Source organism: Equus asinus, chromosome 7, assembly GCF_041296235.1.
Source record: "Equus asinus isolate D_3611 breed Donkey chromosome 7, EquAss-T2T_v2, whole genome shotgun sequence".
NCBI lineage: Eukaryota > Metazoa > Chordata > Mammalia > Perissodactyla > Equidae > Equus > Equus asinus.
In genome coordinates this window covers 30282882-30299542 of record NC_091796.1, presented here as the reverse complement: position 1 = coordinate 30299542, position 16661 = coordinate 30282882, and the positions used below count along the sequence as shown (strand labels likewise).

Below are 16661 nucleotides of genomic sequence, written 5' to 3'. Positions count from 1 at the left end.
AGACTAAGTCTCATGTCTCTCACGGTTTTTCCTATGGGTTTTACCTCACTTGGGAAAGAATATATTTAAGGATGTGGGGCACATGCCCTTGTGAACAAGGAAAGTTTCTGGATTTTCAGATCATCCTTGGAAATCACTGTATCACAGTATTACACAAATCTACAAATGATTTCTAAGGTTTCATTTTCCCAGTGTGAGAAGTCTCGTGAGCACATTAAGTGTTTTATTATCTTCCACAACATATTCCCATATTTTTCAGGAATAGTCCTGTCTTCTCGTCTTTCTACTCACTCTTTGGGATGACTTGCTGAATTCTTTACAGGGATCTCCAGATAAAGGGCTTTGCAGACTTCTCAGGACTGAGCTAAAGTCATATCAACCCCCAGAGACTTTTGGTCACCCTTCTCTTCTCTCCAACAACTCAGAGTTAGCCACCTATGTTATGTAATCTCACATTTAATTATATACTATTGTTTTCATACTCTTACATAGGGTAAAGGTTTTGGCCCTCATTTGATGCTAAATTGCTACATATTTTCTACATTTTTCTGTCTTCTACCAAGTTCTTAGGAAATTGCTAAGCACATGTAAGATATTAATAAAGCATCTGGATTAGAAAAACATTAGTGGCAACAAATATATTTATATGCTGGATTATATATATTATATTATGTATATTATATATATATATAATTAAATAAGTATACTACCTGACTGTTAAGTGCTTCATAAATTGTTGAATCCACACAAATATAATGCATTGTTACCAATATTAACATTAATCAGAGTTAAATACTAGACAAGCTATGACTAATACTCATTCTAATTACCAAATAGCAGCACAGTATGTTGGGCCATCAAGTGGGCAGTCCGGTCCGTCCTTGGAATTTAAGAGACATGAGCTCTGCATTATTGGGATATTGGAGAAGTCACATTGACCTGAGCCTCTGAGACCCCTTCAGGGGACCTGGCTTCTGGGCTCCGCTGAGCTTACTCCAGGGAAGTATTGCTCTCCTCCTAGAGAGAAAGCTTGCCCTTTGGCTGTGCATGTCTTCTTTAACTGTGAATGTTCATTATTTCTATTTGTACCTGAGCCTATATTTATGGATAATCTATTGAGGGAGGAAATATGGCTCAGGTGAGTGGGAGTGACAGGGCTGTATTTAATGGCTACAGCAAATAACCTTCTAACGGCTGAAAGAGTGTCATATCTCACAGTTATGATGTCTTCAAAAGGTGATATTTCTAGCTGTGTCATCATAGCTGTGAAAAGCATTTTCTCAGCATCCAAGAAAAATGGGAATACTGTGGGGTGATGGAGGTGCACTTCAGACCGGTTGGTATTAATCACACCACCCAGCCTCAATTTTCATCTACTCTTAAGAAGAGGCATTTTGGGTTGGAGGAGGGGTGGGGTGGGAAAGATACAGATTCCCCAGCTTTCAAGGTGGGTGGTTCAAGGCTATAGAACTGCAATAGGGCTACGTCTTGGGAAAAGAGCTTAGCAAAGTGGGTTTTCTATTGTGGTCCTCGCTCTCCTTATACATAGCCTTGCTCCTCCAACCCCTTTGACTCATCTTTCTGCCTCTGGCCAGCACCAGCAAAGCCCCGAGTTCCAGGTCTATCAGCTCATCCCACCTGCCAAGCCTATCAAAGCTCCTTATGTTTCAAATCCACCTGTAAATGTGAAGTGAGTTCTTCTCGATGCACTTGGAATGATGCTGGATGCTATAAGGGCACAGGAATTATAACACAGGATTCTGACCCTTTCCTTCAGGTAATTCATCCTCTGGAGACACAAATTATACAGAAGCATGCACTTTACTTACATTGTAAGCTTGCACGAAGATACTCGCTGCGTAATGTGGCTATGAAGCTTTCTCTATTTTTTTGTATAAACGGTTTGGCTCTGGGAGGTGTAGCATAATATGACACACTGTCACCTCCATCAATGTTGTTCCTGAAGATGTACCCCCGTCCTCTCCACCTGCTGCTCCAGACCTAACTCAATCTTACCTCCTTCGTGAACCTAGTCTGTGTCATCCACTGCCTTTCTTGGCACTTTTTGCTCATAGTGTCCTAGCATTGCCTATTCTCTAAATTTTGATCCAGAATTTCAGCACCGTATTGGTAACACAAAAATGTCTTGTTAACTGATTACTTCATGTAGTTTATCCTTGAAAACATATATGAGGAAGAAAGTATTGTACATTTCTTTGTACTTCACCATATTTAACCCATATTCGGTGCAGCCAAACTCTCTTGGTTTCTAAAATTTGATTTCTGGTTGAAGCCCTACATTTTCTGCTTTCTTAACCACACTCTAAACCTAGTTAACCATCTCACTATAATAATAATAACTATTATTATATATCACTATAGACAAAGAAGCTTTTATTAGCCCCAAGTCCCACAAATAAGGAAACCGAGACTTGGGTTAATGTTTTCTATCTGAAGCCACATACAACCCACAGGAAAGTGTTCTGTCAGTGACCATTTTTTCTTATAAAAATATAAAACATTATCACAAGGGGATAAGGAAAAGAATGTGGATGACCTCATGCAGTTAATTTCCAAACTGTAACATCAACTCATTTTATCAATCACATAGAAGTTTCAACCATGGGAAAGGATAGAGTTTAAAAGAGTGTCCAGCACATAGGACGTAGTCAATAAATGTTTGCTATTATACAGTGTGCATGTATTATTATATTATATGTTTATTATTATATATCAGAATCATCTGGGAAGCTTTTCTCCCCCCTAAATCCACTTCCTTATATGAGCTTATTCAAATAAATTGGGGGTGAGGGAAAAGGCAAGAACACTTGGAATACGTCCCCAGATCATTGTGGTACATCTCCCCTCCCTGCCCACTGCCAACACCCTTCCGCCACACGCATACAACCCCCCACCCTCACTTCAAGGAACCCAGAGAATATGGATCAGTACTCTATTCTTGAAGTGGAATTTAATTAACAAGCATGAGTTGCTACTTCATTATTATTTTCTTTGTAAGCTGATGATAACAATAACTAAAGCAACTTGTCACTTTCCATCATAAACACACTTCCTGAATCTGGTCTTACAATTTCTCTGGTTAGCAGCCACAGCAGTGGCATGACTGTTTGCAGAGTGACTGGGGACTCCACATAATAAAGGAGGAATGTTGACCCAAAAGAACAGAGCTACATATGTCATCCACAAAATATGTGATGCAGAGGGTGCACTGACAGTTTGATTGCTGCTTGTTTGGAAAATGTGGCAGAATTTCTTGTGGTTCTGTTGCTGAGATTTGTAGTTACCCCAAGTGGAAGGCAACAAGATTTTGGGGGCAAGCCCCCTCATCATGCTGTGTCTCTATAAACAAAATCTCAACAGGAATTAGCATCTCTATTCCATGGCTCCAAAAAAAGGGTATCATTTACTAAGTTTCACATGCAATAACTGAAGTGTTTGCCCTTAAAGCAATTTGCAACTTGCAAAAGGCATTGTTCAGCTCTTGGATTTCCCGAGTTTAAACAAATAGGAATAACTCGAGTAGAGAGCCTGGTGGAAAATATTACAGGCTGTGCTCTACGCATGCATAAGCCTTAAATCAAGGCAGGCAGGTGACTTGGTTCTGTTTGTTTACTGGGGTTTCCATGAGCACGTAAGAACAATGTCCCATTTATTGTGCAGCTTTCTTGTTTCAAGTTGTATTTAAATGTTTTTATTCATCTCAGGCAAGACTTCTCCATTAGAGTTTCTAGTTCTAAGGAGCCTTTAGGTACTGAATGGGGTGAAATTTTAGCTATTCGTGAAAAAAAGGCAGGGAATGAATAATTCAAGAGAGCTATCTACGTAAGTAGGTATTTAAGCATCAACATTTATTTTTATTTTAATTATTGTTAATGAAATAGCAAGGTCTTCAGAATTTATTGGAGTATGTAGACATGTGTTCCTAGATGAAAAGCTCTCGACTGCTATGCTCTTAAGTTCTTGTGTTTGGTTTACATAGCGCTTCTCTCAGGCCAAGATCTGTCTCTTTCACTGGGCAGCATATCATGTCAGGCCCCTCTCTAATTCTATTCGTACTACTGTCATGAAATCCAATCCAAACTGGCTGTAGGGGGGCGTTCAAGGGCCTCCTCTAAGAGTCAAATGTTCAAACTTTCACGTAGATTTTTGTGGGATCTATTTTGCTACCAAAAGCCCTTGTCTGCTTCTTTCTATTTCTGTGTTTTGAAGGTGAGTGAGATTAGAGATAATAAATTACAGATACATGAGATGTTACTGATCTCTGGAGACTGTCTTTATTTTGCAAACACCTACTGGCTTCGTAGAATTTTACAATGACAATCAACATAGAAATCATCTAATAATAGCTACCGTCTATGACAAGACTACCAAGGCTGGATCTTTAACCTGAATGATCCCAGTGGATACTCACTACTACTACCATGAGTATTACTACTATGACCATCTTTAAGAGTGGCAACTGAAGTCTTAGAAGCGAAGGTATTCGTCCAAGAACACAAGACTTGTTATTGGCAGAAATGAGATTTGAACCCAAACGCAGCTTGCCTCTAAGGCCTGTGTTATTTCCATTATACCATACCACAGAGAGTCAGTAATTGAAAACATTTTAAACTGTGGCAAGATTATCCTGGGATGGTATTTTCGAGTTTCTTGGCTGAACTTCTTTTAAATACTATACTTTCAGAATATGTAGTGACTAACTGTTCTATATGTACATTTTAAAACTGTCAAAGTTATTACTCTGAAACTTCTGACAAATAACCATAGTGAAGAACTTCTTTACATCAGGCAACAGAACAAAGTGGCACAGGTTATTGAGGAGAATTCTGGATTCCCCTCATGGATTTTTCTCCCTCTCTCCCTCTCTCAATCTCTCTCTCTTTTTGTTTTAGTTAGTTAGTTAGTTAGTTAGTTATGAATAGGTAATATATTCACATGGTTCAAAAAGCAAAAATTATTTTAAGACAATGTACGGAGTCAAAAGTCTCTCTTCCTTCCTGGTCATCCTTTGGTCCCATACACCCATCCCCATCCCCACCGGCCACTGTGAGCTTGTGTATTTTCCAGTATTTATTTAGGTCTATATAAATATGTCACTTTTGAAAGTTAGCATATTCATCATTTGCTTCTTTCAGCCAACAATATACCCTGGAGATCTGTCCATGTCACTACATGAGGAGGGTCTTTGTTCTCCTCTTCCTAGTTTCAGTGTATTTTATTGTGTGATTATACCACAATTTATTTGAGCAATCTCCCATTGATGGGCCTTTGGGTTATTTCCATTTGTTTACCCTTACAAACAATGCTGAAATGAATAACTTTGGACAAAAGTCATTTTGCACTTGTGCAAGCTATAGTATCAATTCTTATAAACGAAAATCAAAGTCAAAAAGGACATACATTTATAATTTTGGATATTTTTCACTTGCTCTCCAAAAGGCTTGGATTTTTGCCCTTCCACTGTGAATGAGAGTGTCTGTTGTCCTATAACTTTGCAATAGAACACGGTATCAAACTTTTGGATTTTTGCCAATTGATAGGTGAAAAATAACCTCTCAGTGAAATTTAAATTTGCATTTGTCTTATTTTGAGGGATGTAGAAAGAATATTTTCATACATTTAAAAAGTGTTTACATCTTTAACTGTGAACTGTCTGATCATTTGCTTTGCCCATTTTCCTATCAGATTATTGGTCTATGATATGAGTTGCCCAATAATTTTTCTAGTCTGTCATTTGCCTTTTGACTTTGCCTATGGTAGCATTTTGTTTTGTTATGTTTTTGCTGTACAGAATTTTTTTAACATAGTCATATTTGTCAATTCTTTCTTTATGGTTTTTGAATTTTGAGTCATCATTAGCTGGATTATTTCGGCACTTTGGACAAGGCTCTGGATTTGACAGTGTCTAAGTTGGTGCCATGGCATAAAGCACGCTAGACTATGACTCAGCAGGCTCTGGTGCCCAGGCAAGCTTAACACTTATCACTGCGCCAGCTTTGTCAAGTCCTGTGACCCCTTTGGATACCAAGCTACAGAATCAACTATCTTTCACTCTCTTGTTTTCTGAGATATAAGCAAGTAGCTTATTTGGGAAACAAAAATGACTTCATAATTGAATAGCCAAATTGATCCTTCATTTAAGAATTAGTCTTCAATTAAGATTGAGAACAAGTAAGCCTAAAGAATATAATTGTGTCTTAGTCAGCTCGGGCTGCCTCAACAAAATACCGTAGACTGGGCGGCTTAAACAACAGACATTTACTTTCTCACCGTTCTAGAGGCTGGGAAGTCTAAGATCAAGGCACCAGCCAAGTCAGTTCTAGTGAGAACTTTCTTCTTGGCTTTTAGATGGCCACCTTCTTGCTGTGTCTGACGTGGTAGAGAGAGAGTGAGAGATTGCTTCCTCTTCTTATAAGACCACCAATATTATCAGGTTAGGGTCCTACCCTTATGATGTCATTTAACCTTAATTGCTTTCTAAAAACTCTATCTCCAAATAAAGTCACATTGGAAGTTAAGCATTCACCTTATGAATATTGAAGGTATACAATTCAGGCCATAGCAAAAGATAAAGAAATTAACCAACTTTGCAATGCAGAAGCAGAATTCCTTCAGATACAGATCAAACACTGAGACAGCAATGATACGAAAACATGAGAGTGACAATATCAGAGCAATAAAGAATAGGCACCAAGGCTGGAATCATGAAGTTCTATCTTAATTAACATTTTTCTTGTTTGGAGTTGGTTTCCTTTTTTAACATGGAGTACAAATGAGGAGGATAGAGAGTGGAGGACGTGTTCCTCAGAAGAACGTCTTTAAGAGTGTTGGAAGCCTGAGCATGAGCAGCTCAATCAGACCTGATACTGTGCACCTGCTCAGCTCTGTGCCAGGCCAAGATGCTAAAGAAGGCTGGCCCATCACCACTTCAGACTTTCTCCCATCCCTGGAATTGGCTCACCTCCCAGCAGTCTCCAATTCCGGAGGCTCCGCTTTCAATCCATGTGACAGACAGAAGAGCCAAATCTACAAGTACAATAAAAATATTATGAGGCCTTCCGTTGGCAAAATGCAAATATAAAATGTAACAACATACCCTTCATCTACTAATTTTATAATTCTTTTGAGACAAGCCATAAAGTTTTTCGCCTGGTTTTATTTCTCTTTCTTTATATACACGCATAATGTTTCCCATTGTATTCTTTATGTTTACAGATAGGGTCTTTGCTCCATTACTTTCCTAAATCAGATGGAAATCACTTGCAATGTTTCCAAGGCTAAAGAGGAGTAAAAATGGGGGAAAGTGGCAAATTGGACACCAGGGAGGGAAGGCCCTTAAGCAGGCAGCTTTTACATGGCAACCAGCGTTCTTCTTCTGAGGCTTGGTTGATGTGACCGATCCTAATTGATCTGAGTAGACTGTGCAATGTTGATAAACGTACCATCCATGTATATAGCACTTTAAATTTAAGAGAACTGCAACATTTACAACCTAATTTGATCCTGACTGTAAGTTGGGTCATTAAGTAGGCGGGAACTTTTATCCTCAGTTTGTTGATGAGATAACTGGATGGAAGAGGTCTAGATGTTTGGTATCCAAGGTAGAACCCCAGTTCGTTTTGTGGGCATCTTGGCTTAATTGATCATTTTGCCCTGGGCTGCCTGGATTCAGCCTGAAGCTGACTGAAATAACATAGTTGACCAAATCACTACCAGTCAGAAACTCATAGCCTCAAGGCAATTGCTGCAGAAAGAAAAGAGGAGCTGGATCCATGTAGATAGTTACACTAATCGTGTCTGATCAAATATATTTATTACCAGAATTATCAGATCAAGGTGGTTCAGATAAGTGTTTATATAGAGCAAAAACATAGTGAAGAACTGAATCAATTAACTGTAGATTTCCAGCCAAGGGTCCTGCCTGCATTGTATCACCAAAACTGTCAAGGGTCAACTTCAATCTACGGATGAAAGGATATTCTCCTAGGAAAAAGAAGCGTTCTACAAACAGTCTTTTAATTATATAATCACGAGTGTATTATGGACATTGCTAGAGAAGGTGGAATTAAGGTGTCATGCTAAAGTGGGGGCATCTTAAGGGGTGAAAAATAGGCTCCGGGGGTGAAAGTGGAATGGTAGGCATACACATGTCACAGAGACAAACAAATAAGAGTGACTCTAATATAAGGGAACCATGCAGAAGGAAGTAAAGCCTACATAGGCTGTAACCATACCTGTGACAGCCACTCTGTTCCTCCTCTCAACCACAAAAGATCAGGCACGGAATCATAGAAATTCAACCTTTAAAATTCCTGCGGAGTATAGTTAATAGCTTTCTTACGACATTTGTAACATTATCTATTTTAGTGAATTTGAAAAGTGCAAATAAGAAAGGAGCATTTGTCCATACTCCTACTACTCATAATCAACAATTAACATGGTGTCTTTAGGGTCCTTTCCTCCCGAAACCAGTTGCCTTATATTGATATTGGCTCTTCCACATGTCCCACTGCAGAGACTCACCTGGGACTGAGCTCCACAACCCAGATGTCTTCCTTCCCTCTCTCCCTCATCTAATTCTGCCAGCCTTGTGTCCTGCTCCTTCCCCTTCATGACTGACCTCCAGATTCCCAAGGATACAGGCAGCTAATCTGATAACCAATTTGTGCCAATGTGCTGATTAATGGATGCTACTGTGCAAATGGCTCCACCCTTTAGTCTCTCTTGAATGATCTATATATTTCAGCTGTGAGATGCCTTCTGGAGGCTCTTAGGCTTGACTAAAGTGGGAATACAGGTCACTGTGGAGGCCAGGAGGGAACTGTCTGGGAGGGACCTGCATATTACACAGAGTAGGCAACTACTTGTTGCAACTAACACTGAATCAGCTTGTCGGCCAGACAGTGATGAACTGACATAAAAGAGCCCGACTCCAACCCAAACTAGCTACTGAGGGGGCCTGGATAAAGCTGGGCTCTAAGGTGCTCAGGTGCTGGAAAAGGCGAGCAAATATTAGGCAAGGTTTGCAAGTAGCCCAACAGCCCTGGCCTTCTCTGAGATTCATTTTTGCAAGGAGGAAATGGTAACAGCTAAATTGGGTCAGATCTGCTGCAGTGGCTTGAACAAAGTAACAAAAGCAAAAGCTTGCTGTGCAAAGAATTATAGGACACTTGAAACCTCATGAGACCATCTACTCTATGCCTCGCCAAGCTGAGGCTTAGATGTGCCCAGAGAGACGTCCTCCTTCACCACAATGCTGGGTTGAAAGATGATGATCTTGGATGTTCCAGCCTTAGAACTGTGGTGAAAACTCCTGACATCATCGCCAGTTCTTTTGCACGTTCCTGGGTGATGGGTTGGTGATAGAATAAAGGGATAGCCCTCTACTTGCTCCAAATGGCTTCTGGTTGAGATTCAGACATTGTAACAGGGTCAGAAATGAACAATATGCTAGACATGTTGCCTGTACTTAATTACTTAAATTTCATAACAATGATGAAGGCAGATATTATTTACAGAAAGAAAAATGGAATCTCAAAAATGTTAGGTAATGGGCCCATGGTCATACAACTAGTAAAGGGTCAGAGACAAAACTGAAATTTGGATCTACATATCCTGGAAGAACTTCTACTATGGCAAGTTATCCCTGAGATGCAAATGAATATGGGGAAATTCAGGGGTTTTACAGGTCAATCTCAATAAAGATCATATTACACGTAGGATATTTTCCCAAAGACTAAAGAGAACACACGGATGGACTAGCAATTCACCATTACCTTCAATTCTGTGATTCACTATCAGAATATCTCTCCTCACCTTCCTTAATTCATCCTTTAAAATAAACTCATGATTTGAATCACAGAAACTTTGTCATAAGACATAAGTCTTCAGCTAACTATTGGTTATCTTTACTCTAGAACTAAAACTTTATTCGAGGAGTAAAGACTCCCTATTTGCCAGTTTTAGATGCTTTGGGACATTAACATAAAGTGTATGTTTGGATATTCATTCATGCACAAATGAATATTTTAACAGGAAACTGGTGACAATATCTTAACATAGTTAAATCAATCTATGGATAGTTATTTCATTTGACGAGGCATACAATTTGGGCTAGGAAGAGCCCTTGAATAATATAAATTCTTCCTTGTTAAAGAACCAATCAAAACTAAGAAATATGTACTGACTTTGGAATTCAAGCACAATGAAACTTTACCTCTGTCTAATGTGGTCATTAAAATGCCAAGAAGTCGTTATTACTACACTATGAACTTACTGAGGTAGAGGAAGATCAGCATGCCATCCTGATTAGTTAGGAATAGGTTAGAAAATGAGTAAAGGAAACCCTAAACTAACAGAAACTGTAAGAGAGTAATTTCTCATGTAAGATCTGGGTTGATGATTCCACACTGGTCTAGCACTCCAGCTTCAGGCTCCTACTACCTGGTTGCTCTGTAGTGCGTGGTCTCAACCTCATGCTTCAAGATGGCACCACCTGCATTCCAGGTACTGGAATAGAGAAAAGGAACGTCAGGAAATTTTCTGAAATTTCGTATACCACTTTCACTACCATCACATCAGCCAGAGTCACCTGGCCACACCTGGCTGCAAAGGAGGCTGGAAGTATAACCTTTATTCCTAGTTCATCATAAATGTAGAGATTTTGTTATTTGGAGGACTAATGAGTGAATTGATATCAGGGCACAACCAGCAGTATCTATCACAAGGCCTGTGAAGAGTTAGGCAACAACTGGACCAGAAGCCATCAAAACTTTATATGTGTGTGTGGTGGGAGGGTGGAAGGCTATGTGCTTTGTTTGTATTTCCCGTAGCATCTAGTGTAGATGTCTCCTCACTGAAGGGATTTCCAATTACAGACAAGACATGAATGTGAAGAAAGATATCTAGAGAAGCAGGTAGGAAATCAAAAGAGCCAGCAAGTGATAAAAATGAAAAGTGCAATGGTTCTTCAGAAGATAAAGGCTTCAGGAGAATGTTTCTGGGAGGAGCTGAGGCTTGAGCAAGGCCCGAAAGAAAGCTGACATTCGTAGGTGGGCAAGAAGAGGAGGAAAAGACAGGATGAGACAGGATAAGCAATGCGATAGAAAGTAGGGTAAGTCTAGTTGGGCTCCAATATCCCTGCTGTATTATTTTGGACAAGCATTTTCCACTTTTAGTTCTTGTCTTTTCAAATATGTATTTATTTACTTATTAGTTTTTAAGTTAAAAAAATTTTATTCTAATTTTCAAGACCTTAGGCTTTCTGTAATGTGTATAGCATATAAAGTGATACCACAATATCAAATATTTATTTAATACAAATATTTATTCAATGCCCAATCTGCACCTAATATCGTGTTAAGAGCTGTGACTTCATTCAGAATGCTTCCCCTAAAAATCGTGCAAATTATTCAAATGAGGATTTTAGGAGAATATACAAAATTATAAAAAGTTTGGTTTACAAAAGCAGATAGAGATAGAAATGAGCTGAAACATATGGTCCAAACCAAATCTCAATTGATAATCTGAATTAAACAGGTAATAGAAAAGGGAGGGTTATGAGCTTAAAAACAAATGATAAAATTCTGATTAATTTAGATAATTATGTCCTCTCATCCTTGTCTCTGAAGTATGACAAAAGACTTCCTTTTTCTCTTCCTCCCTCCCTTCGTTTCTTGTTTTTTTCTTTTCATAAGAGTCACCATTAGCCTGTAAACTAAAAGAAAGCTATGACTATATCTGTCTTCTTTACTGCTTTACTTCCAGGGCCCAAAACATTGAAAATGCAAAAATATTTGTTGAATTGAATTGACAACTTATTCACAGATATGTATATGTAGGCATTTAATCTATCATTGTGATTTCTTATTTGACTCATGAGTTATTTAGAAGTATATTGTTTAATTTCCAAACATATGGAATTTTATGTTATTTCTGGATTATCTCTGTTATTAATTCCTAGTCAGCTCCATTTTGTCATAGACCATTCTCTGACCCTTAAAATGTTTTAATACTTTGAAATATGTCACATCATGCTATATAATTCATGCTCCATGCATATATTTTCTATTGGTCTATGCTTTAGTCTGGATATCTGTTATTGACCTAACTTCTGGTTTACCAAACCTCTCTTCAATTATATCTAATCTGCCATTAAATCCATTTATATAGACCTTACTTTCTGTCATTGACATTTTTTTCTCTTAGAATTTCTATTTCTCTCTTTTTTAGCGAAATGTATGAATCCAGTGGAATTCTGCAACTTTCCTTTCCTTAAATATGTTACACACAATTATTTTAGATAAGAACTTTCCAAGATTCCAAATGAGAGCATGGGAATATTTACCAGAACCCTTCTTTCTTGGTGGGGCCTGAACTATAATGTTCTTCCTGTAATTTTGGCTGCATAAAGCTCTGTCTAGCTTCTTAGCTTCTTGGTATGTTTTGTCCTTGACCTCTCAACCTCTTGCTACATGCTGCTTAGGAATTATCAGATTCTTCAAGAAGAAAAGCAATACATGAATTTACTTCTCTATTTTATTTCTGTCTGTGACTTTGGCCCTTCAAACCCTGGCTGCCTTGGAAGTCCTAAACTACATTTTTTTCTCCCAGCTTCATGATATTGTCAGACCATACCCAGCTTTTTTACCTTTTAGCTACTACTTTCTACTTGGTTTTTCAGACTCTTGCTCCATGCGGGGCTTCTGAATCAGCAAATGTCTTGAGGGAAGAAGCAGTGCAGAATATCAGGCTTTCCTCAGTGCATTATCCTTCTTTGGGAATCCCAGAACTTCATATTTTGGCTTCCTTGGCTGCTCTCAAGTGCCTTCAAACAGATGTTCTTTGTCCTCAGTGAGTAAGTAGCTATGATGCAAGCTACTCCATTAGCGCCCAAAGTGGAAGGTTATTCATCCCACCGTGTAACTAAAAGCCTAATGGAAGTCATCCTAAATCTTAACCTTAAGCTCTGTTTAGCCAGCAGAGACATGTAAAAGGGTAGAGAGAATTTGCAAATATCAATAACAGAGAAGAGAGGGATATTGGAGGGGAGGGACCCGGCTGGAGGTGGCAAACAATCTGATATCTACCACTGCAGAAGGTGATTAAAATAGCTGTTGCCTCCCCTGGCCAAAACTCTTGAATGTCCTGAGCTGGCTTGCTCTTCTTCTCTGGGCTTCTCCTTCCCATCAAGCGCAGAATCTCTTGATTCTTATTGTGTGTGGCTGGGACCCTATGTTTCTGGCAGCACCTCTTTAGGGTGGTAAGGGCTAGCCGGACAAATATCTATCCAGACACTATAGAGAGGATTTGATGATAAAACAAAACATAGTTTATGCAGAAGTTTGCGAGGAGGCATCAGTTATTGGGGAAGAGTTGTAGCAAGACAAAAATCTACGGTAAGGAAAATCTCTAGCAGTAGTTGGGATCCAATAAATATTTTGAAATCACTGAAGCAAAGTGCTTGCTTCTCTTTCTGATTCACTTAAAATCCACTGGAATTTAGTTAGTTGGATTAAATTCACTCAAAATCCATAGAACACTTGTATTCATACAATTGATATAATAATTCTGATTTTTTCTAAGTGAACAGATTTTCCTTTATTTACTCTTTAAGCCAACTAACTAAAAGCTGGACCTTGAATAGAAGATGCATCCTAATACAAATGAAATTGTCTTTACAATGTCTAAGGAACTTTTTCACATCTCTCATCCTACCACCTCAATTCTTCTGCTGGTGTATTCTTCACCTTTCCACAATAGACACTGATTTCCACATAAAAGTTCAACCGTACTCTAGGCATCAAAGTAATCTGCTTTAATCAAGAACTTAAGTAGTCTTTTCATTCTCCCCTTGAACCAATAGGGTGATGCTTAGAACCTGGACATTGTACAAGTAATGGAGCAGCCTAACACGCCCTGGTGCTGCATATTTGGTTTCCTGACAGGATAGTCTATCCAGTACTTATTATTGGGCATGACTCACTGCCCCACAGGGCCTACATTCTGACCACCAGGATCCCTCCACTTGAGTTTCAGAGCCAGAGATACCTTCTTGGACATCATCATTCTACATTGGGTTCAGAGGGCTCCACTTTTGTTTTCATCTCTATTATAGCTACCATTTCTAATGACCTGCCTTGCGTCATATCCTTTTGCCAGATCTGAGTCCTTATCTTACTCTGACAATCTCCTCTTTCTCTCAGACTGTGAATAGATATCGCAGATGCTACTTGCAGTGTTTTGCTGCATTGGCTTCTTTTTCACCAAGCTCTTCCTACCTATTGGTACAGCCACAACTTTATCTTTGAATCTTTCTCACAGTTGTGACTAAACGTTACTATCACTGTTGGAAGCTCACCCTGCCTATATGGCTGACCCACTGCTTTCAGGGAGCTTTCCCCTTAAAGTCTGCCACACCATCTAAACAGATATAGCACTAATCTCTGACCCTTTTCACACCTATCCTGGCACAAATAATAAATATATGAATCTTGAGACAAGAAATATAATCGCTTTTTATCAGTCCTGTGTTCCACACTAGAGAATAGGTTTACTCTCCATTTTCAAACGGAGATACCCTTATTGAAAGAATAGCATTATATAAACAGGTCAGTTTTTATCTTATGCACTAAGGTTAAGCAAAATTAAATCTTATGAATTTGCTCATTTCACTCCTCCTTTGTTCTTTCAAACTTAGGTATGTTGGTTTGAGAGAATTGGCATTACGTATCACAACTCTGCAATCACATACAGGTTGCAAATGTGGTTAAAGCATTAGATGCAGATAGTAATAATCTCCAGAGGATGATGTATCACTATAAGCAGAATTTTGAGTGACCTGAAGAAAAGATAGTTCATACAGAAGAGACAGAGAGATAAGGTAGGTAGGTAAGATGGTAGCTAAGGTGATGTGGAAAATACTCCCACTTGCTTAGTTACCATTCTACATATCAGCCACTGTACTCAGTATTTTACACACATTATCTCATTGTTTAGAGAGAAGGAATTGACTACTGAGAAATGGGGGCGAGAATGGAAATAGATATACGCACATATGTAATTTAATTGATTGAAGACATTTTTTGGGCCTGATGAACATTCTTTCTGCACATCAGTTTCTTCTAATTTTAAATAGCAGATGACACATTAATTATAGACAATATAATCAATTATGGGTACCCATACTATTGTCTGTAAGGGAACTTGTTCACTTACAATAATACTATGTGAGTTGTCTCAAAGCCAATGACCTTGGTGAAATTAACTGAGGGTATGAATTAGCAAAGATGAAAATTATTGTACTTGATCTTCCTTTCTGACTGAACTCAGAATCATCTCCAGTCAACTTTTCTGCAGGCCAGAAACTAAAGATTTCGAGCTCCTGTCTGGATTGAGAGTGTCTCCCAAGCTAGGATAGTATCTTATCCTTCTTTGTTCATTTCATGGTACCTATCCTTACACCCTGTACCCAGTGGCTTGCAAGATGGATGGATGGATGGATGCATCCTATATCTTTCACTACGAATATATGACATTGCAATAATTTATTTTGCTTTCAAAAAACTTTACCAATGATTTTCAGAAATACCCCATATATAAGTTCATGCTTATGGCTGTTCTTAATCTCTCAAAATATGTTTTCTTTTATTTTACTTTTTTCCTCTAACACATATTCTTGCTATCAATTATTATAAAATAAAAATTTGAGTAATTGCTGAGAGAATATTGGCTTAATTTTGAAACATTCAACCCTATTTCTTTTCTTTTGGGCCACAATTCAGAGTAAAATGGACACTCACAAATGTGTATGCCAAATTATTTTCTCAAAGGGAACATGTCCAGATATCCTTGCTTTGAAGGCTCATTGGGCTGCTCATTTGCTGAACCTCCTAGTTCTCAATTCTCTCTTCCCAGTCTGAGTTGGTCTGCAGAGGGTATAGCCAAGCCCTGGCAGCTGGGGACAAAAGGAAAGACTCTGGAACTGCAGTCCAATGAGCTGGTTTCTAAACCTGGCTTTGTCACCTGCACGAAAATTTGAGAAAGTCAGTTTATCTTACTGGTGCTCGATTTTCTCTCATCTCCAAAATGAATTGTTTGGTTCAAGTGATCTCTGTCAAACCTGCCAGCTCTATAATTTGAAGTTTCAATGTTACTGTGATTCATTTAGTTTAGAAGACAGAAAACAACAAGCTCATTCAATACTTTCTAAAGAGGTGCTGTAAGAAGCATCCAGGTGTCTCTGTGCAGCTTCCTGGCCAGGTAGTACTGCAATAGAGTGGCTGGATGGAGCCATGCAGAAGAGGATGGGCTCTGGCAGCAGACTACTGGGATTCAAATCCCAGTTCCACTAACTACCGGCCATGTAACTATGAGTCATTTCTCTCAGCTTCCTCAGCTGGTTCAGTTTCATGGCCTTTGTGTTGACTCATTTGCAACTGGGGTTGAAATACATGACATTTTTGAGGATCTATCTAGTGTCAGGATTCATAGTACAGTATTTGATAGGTGCACTGACATGAATAGCTTAAGGGATAAAGAATGACTCTGTGGATTCCAATCCCAGAGTCTGGAATAAACTCGTTGGCCAAGAAGAAGGGCTCAAATTAATGTTTGCCCATGGCCATCCTCTTACCATTCTA

The 16661-nt window shown here is 38.8% G+C and overlaps 1 long non-coding RNA gene across 1 annotated transcript in view; it reads right to left on the bottom strand.

Annotated features, from left to right (window-relative positions):
* LOC123286942 (uncharacterized) overlaps positions 1 to 16661 on the bottom strand; it is a 31318-nt gene that overhangs the window by 8045 nt on the left and 6612 nt on the right. The window contains exons 3-5 of the long non-coding RNA XR_006529768.2: positions 10465 to 10530; positions 8256 to 8333; positions 6983 to 7047 (exon numbers count right to left, since the gene is read on the bottom strand). This is a non-coding gene — a long non-coding RNA (uncharacterized lncRNA). The remainder of the gene's footprint in view (positions 1 to 6982; positions 7048 to 8255; positions 8334 to 10464; positions 10531 to 16661) is intronic.